Consider the following 6000-nt stretch of genomic DNA (forward strand, 5'->3'; position numbering starts at 1 on the left):
AGGAAAACAGTCGCACAAATTGAAAAGTTCTATAAATTTGTCTCCGCGGAACTGTTCGGTGACAGATGTGGCAAGCAAGGAGACGTGTCGCAATTTGTTCCTGGTGCTTGCTTCGTGGTCTTAATATATGGCTGTAGATATATCTCTGTGTACGCCGTCAGTGTTGTGCATAAAGTTATTGTCCCAATTCCAAGCAATGATAAATCGTGTTCAGTAATGACCCTTTAAATTATGCAGCTCTTGTCTGGAGCTCTTCTGTGACGTGGTAAACAGAGCGACAAAGTGTAGGACTCCTCCCTGCATGTTTCTTGACTGCGCCTTTGTCTTTCTCAAGACTGATGTCGTTCTGGCGGACTTTTGCATTCGCGTGACAAAGACGACGACCAAATCGTTCGAGTTCTGGTGTTACTCAAAATGACGCAAAGACCTAGACTATATATTTACTTTTGTTTTTCCGAGGACCTTCAACTAACTTCCTCCTGAGTCTTGGCTTTGACGTGCCAAAAAAAAGAGAAAAAGAATAAAGACAAGGAAAAAAAAATTTGGCTTTGGCGTGCAAAACAAAACAAAACACACACACACAAAAACCACAAAAAAACAGAAGAATAAAATCACAAGAAAAAGAAACAAGAAATCAACAATAGTTATTTGAAAAATAGCGACAAATTGAACAAACATGTATTAAAGCTTTACTCGTTCTTCCGGTCCCAGGCCAATGTCGGCACTGCGGAGTGCTACAGTCTTGAGCTCCCAATTACATCTGCTGTCCCAGAGACCCTTTAATTATGAAATTATATATTTGTGTCCTTGAGGCATTGCCGCAGCATTGCCGACAAGACGACAGATCGGTGGGCGCCTTGTTAATCCCCCCCTGGAGTTCATCGCTGTCCTACCTGATGAAAGATTGCACTTAATGTTCACCGGCGTTTTGATCACACCTAGCACTTTGAGCATGAAGTGTGTGTGTGTGTGTGTGTGTGTGTGTGTGTGTGTGTGTGTGTGTTCGTGTATGTGTGAGTGTGGGTGTGGGTGTGTGTTCGTGTATATGTGTGTGTGTGTGTATGTACGAGTGCGTGCGTGCGTGTGTGTGTGTTTGTCTGTGTGTGTATGTGTGTGTGTGTGAACAAATGAATGTTTTGTTTTGTCAAAAATTAAACATTCCATTGACTGACCATTATTTGTTGTTGTTGACTTTTTAATGGACAACGTCAGGTAAGACAGCTTTCTACAATGAGCGTAAGCTGTCTGAAAGCACCTTGCAGTTGAAAAACAAGTGTGTTTGTTCTGTGAAGTTCACTGCACCCATGCATCTTCAACGCTTTACAACACCCTAGTTCATACACAGCAAATTTGTCCCAACTGATATATATACGAACATAATTATGGCACATAAAAAAGGAGATAAATAATGTTGACACGAAAATCATGACGGCTGAAAATTGCGTCGGTTGACATGGTCAGCTGTCATCTCTCATCCGGTAAGTGTGAAGGTAATCGCTTTCAGTCTGTGCAAAATAATTTTCTGTGTCGCCAGTTTCTCAGTGATCTCGGTCACCGAGACCCATCATCCGGGCGCCGAGATTTGGACAAAATAGTTACGGGCAAACAGGCAGGCAAATCGAGACACGAACAAGATCTTGACTATATTATTGACACTGTGTAAGTTGCTCAGAATTCATGACACTGTGTCATCGTTTTGATCGGCTGATGTTTCCATCCAAATGTTTTTCTTTCAGATTCCCTCATAAAATCCCATCCCAGTGACTCTGGCATCGTAAGCAGTGAAAAAGGAGGTCCCTGCCAGACTATTTTCACACGACCTCATTTACATGATATACACATGCACGTGTGTGGTTTGAACGATAGTATTATCTCATGAGTGGTCTCTCTCACGTATGTTGGATAAACTTATTTACTATAGCTTGGTTGCGTACTTTGCCGAAGCTGCTGATTACGTTTCCATGTTGTCAATGCATAGCACACAGTGTATGTTCGCAGACAAGAAAATACCAATCATGCACCAAGGGCAGGAAGGCATGGACAAACACGGAACAGAAGAACAGAAGTCAAATTTGCTGAGGACAAAGATATGCTGTTCTTTGCCAATTTTTCTTTTGTTCATGCGTAAACGTCTTCACTTTTGTAATGCGACTCAAACTTGCGTCATTCTGTAATTCATAGCTGCTTCTTTTTTTGGATGCTCTGACACGCAAATTTACGACTGTTTTTGAAGCATGAATAACAACTGTCGTTTTGTGAGCTGGAAAACAGATTTATCTCACTACGTGAGAGAGAGAGAGAGAGAGAGAGAGAGAGAGAGAGAGAGAGAGAGAGAGAGAGAGAGAGAGAGAGAGAGAGAGAGAGAGAGAGAGAGAGAGAGAGAGAGAGGGTGACACAGAGACCGAAAGAGAGACAAAAGAGAGAGAGAGTGTGAGAGAGAGGATGAGACAGAGAGAGAGAGAGAGAGAGGGGGGAGAGAGGGAGAGAGATGAGAGAGAGAGAGAGAGAGAGAGAGAGAGAGAGAGAGAGAGAGAGAGAGAGACTGAGAGAGGGTGACACAGAGACCAAAAGAGAGACAAAAGAGAGAGAGAGTGTGTGAGAGAGAGGATGAGACAGAAACAGAGACAGAAACACAGAGAAAGAGAGAGCCTGAGAGAGAGAGAGAGAGAGAGAGAGAGAGAGAGAGAGAGAGAGAGAGAGAGAGAGAGAGAGAGAGAGGGTGACACAGAGACCGAAAGAGAGAGAGAGAGTGTGAGAGAGAGGCTCAGAGAGAGAGAGAGAGAGAGATAGAGGGGGGAGAGAGAGAGAGAGAAAGAGAGAGAGAGAGAGAGAGAGAGAGAGAGAGAGAGAGAGAGACTGAGAGAGGGTGACACAGAGACCGAAAGAGAGACAAAAGAGAGAGAGAGTGTGTGAGAGAGAGGATGAGACAGAAACAGAAACAGAAACACATAGAAAGAGAGAGCCTGAGAGAGAGAGATAGATAGAGAGAGAGAGACTTAGACTTAGACTTAGACTTAGAACATTTTATTCACATAAAGGGTAGACATTTTAGGCCATAGGCTTAATCTTACAATGTGCCCTTTACATTCAGAGAGAGAGAGAGAGAGAGAGAGAGAGAGAGAGAGAGAGAGAGAGAGAGAGAGAGAGAGAGAGCGGCAACAGACAGACAGACAGACAGACAGACAGGAGGTGGGTTTTTTGGTGGGGGGGGGGGGGATGAGCAGTTGTTCGTTCAAGTTTAGTGATAGTAAGGGTGGTGATGGCGGTTTTCCGTGTGTGAGAGAGTGTATGTTTGTGTACTGTGTGTGTGTGTGTGTGTGTGTGTGTGTGTGTGTGTGTGCGCGCGTGCATGCGTGCGTACGTGTATGCGTGTGTGTGTGTGTGTGTGTGTGTGATTTATGCGGCATGCAATGATGCAGCGTTCTGTGCTTCACTCGCGCATGGTAAGTGAGAACATTAAACTGAACCCAAACGATCGGAAACAACGGAACTCAGTGATTATGAAGGGAAGGCCAACACTGAGGTAGCATTGTTATGAGAAGAAGAAGCAGTAAAGCAAGCAGCATTTTAGTGGAATCTGGTTGAAGTAAATGATCGTGCACAAATCACACACACACATATCCAAATCAAAGATCGTGTAGGCTAAGCGTAGCATTCAAGATCTTTGTCCAAATCAGCTGGTTTTCAGCAGCTTCTAATGACAAAACTGGGTATGTCTTCACTTACCCTGACCTATGACCCGGTAGCCAACCAGGCGCCATCTAGTGGCGCCACTGTACATCATTGCAGGCGAAAGGGCGGCAACTCTGGCGATTATCTTGTCTCACCGCCAGGGGCACTGCCATAACATAGATAAAACGGAGTCTCTGATTGGACAGCCCCCAGCAGAAAAGGAACGGTGTTGTACATGAACATGATGCCAAGATAACCTAATGGAATATATTTTGTTGGTCCAGTATAAATATAATTTAAAGATACTGGATGCTATCGGTTTGGTATCTGAAGGTATTAGGTTTTGTCTGGAAGGTTTCCCTTACCAGATAGATTGCCAAGTTCCGTCTTCAACATTAGGTTGAAGATGTTTTCATTTTGATTGGAAGAATCTTTTCTCACAGCCCGTCATCTGTTTGTCTAAACGTTTGTAAATATTTCCTAAGCAAGAGTCGATTCTTCTTCTCTTCTTTCCCTTTTCAGCACAAGGTTCATTGCTATTGAAGCTGAGAGAGAGAGCGAGAGAGAGAGAGAGAGAGAGAGAGAGAGAGAGAGAGAGGGGGGGGTAGGAGGGACTAGAAAGAGGGAGAGAGAGAGAAGGGGAAGGAGGGAGAGAGAGAGAGAGAAACAAGAGAGAATGAAATAGAGGGAAAGAGGGGGATGCGTGTATGCTGAAGTGAGATAATGTAGGTTTTCTTATTAGGAAATGCAATGTTCATTTGTGGTAAATTTGATGGTGTGAACGGTTTCTGCCTGCTTATACTCATTCACATAATGCTAAGTTTTCTTTCCTTGTTTCATGTATCAACTAGTTCTCCTCATTCTTCTTCTCGGATAGGCTGGATCTAAAAAACAAATTAACTTAAAAAAACCAAAAAAAAACCAGCGGAGTCGCACACAAAAACACAATTTGTCAACACATTTTTAAGCTGACAGACAGACACACAGACAGACAGATGCCAAAAAATCCATGAAAAGCTAGTTACATGAAGAACTATATTTTCCACTGTGTGCGGCCCAAGGATTGCGGTTTGTCCGAGAGTTTAACTGTGTGTTCAGCACTGAAAGTTTTCCTCATATTTGTAGCTAACCAAATCCACTGTACACAACACTTCAGCAAATAGTAGACAAGCCATTCGTCCTATCGTACATATCGTCGTTATCACCGTCATGGAAATGAGATCAACGTCAGGAGTGACACGCCGTCTGAGACGCCATCTTGACAGTCATACGTCATACGAGAAATCGCGAGAGATCAGCTAGGAGGGATTTTGTTCAGTCTGCTATGAGAGAGAGAGTGAGAGAGAGAGAGAGAGAGAGAGAGAGAGAGAGAGAGAGGGAGAGAGAGAGAGAGAGAGTGAGAGACAGAGAGAGAGAGAGGGAGAGAGGGAGAGAGATAGAGAGATAGAGAGCGGGAGAGAGGGAGAGAGAGTGAGAGAGACAGAGACGCAGACGCAGACGCAGACGCAGACGCAGATGGTTTATTCATAGGACCATTGCCCCATATGAAGGGGTGTGAACAGTTACCATTGCATATCATTGCACTGAACATGTGCAAAAGAAAGATTAATGAAAATCATACAATAATGACGGACGCAGTGGCGAGGTGGTAAGACGTCGTCCTCCTAATCGGGAGGTCGTGAGTTCGAATCCCGGTCGCTGCCGCCTGGTGGGTTAAGAGTGGAGATTTTTCCGATCTCCCAGGTCAACTTATGTGCAGACCTGCTAGTGACTTAACCCCCTTCGTGTGTACACGCAAGCACAAGACCAAGTGCGCACGGAAAAGATCCTGTAATCCATGTCAGAGTTCGGTGGGTTATAGAAACACAAAAATACCCAGCATGCCTCCCCCGAAATCGGCGTATGCTGCCTGAACGGCGGGGTAAAAACGGTGATACACGTAAAACTCCACTCGTGCTAAAAACATGAGTGAACGTGGGAGTCTAAGCCCATGAACGAAGAAGAAGAAGAAGATACAATAATAAATACTAAAACTGTTAACATCTTTACACGGCACTTAACTAAGAAATTAAAACTTCCCTTAACCCTGAATGCTTTGTACAAATATAAGGACACATTTCTGACAATACTTTCTTTTGGTGAGGCTAAGAGCAAACTTAGTCGAAAAAGGCTTGGGTTTTTAGAATATTTAAATGGAATAGATTGTTTTCTTAACTTGTTCAAATATGGACAACATAATACAAAATGGATTTCATCTTCTTGATTTTCTTTACAAAGCGGACACATCAAATCATCGGAATTATGTTTTTTATATCGGTAGGCATGCAC

This window comes from Littorina saxatilis, linkage group LG5 (genome assembly GCF_037325665.1).
Source record: "Littorina saxatilis isolate snail1 linkage group LG5, US_GU_Lsax_2.0, whole genome shotgun sequence".
NCBI classification, from domain to species: domain Eukaryota; kingdom Metazoa; phylum Mollusca; class Gastropoda; order Littorinimorpha; family Littorinidae; genus Littorina; species Littorina saxatilis.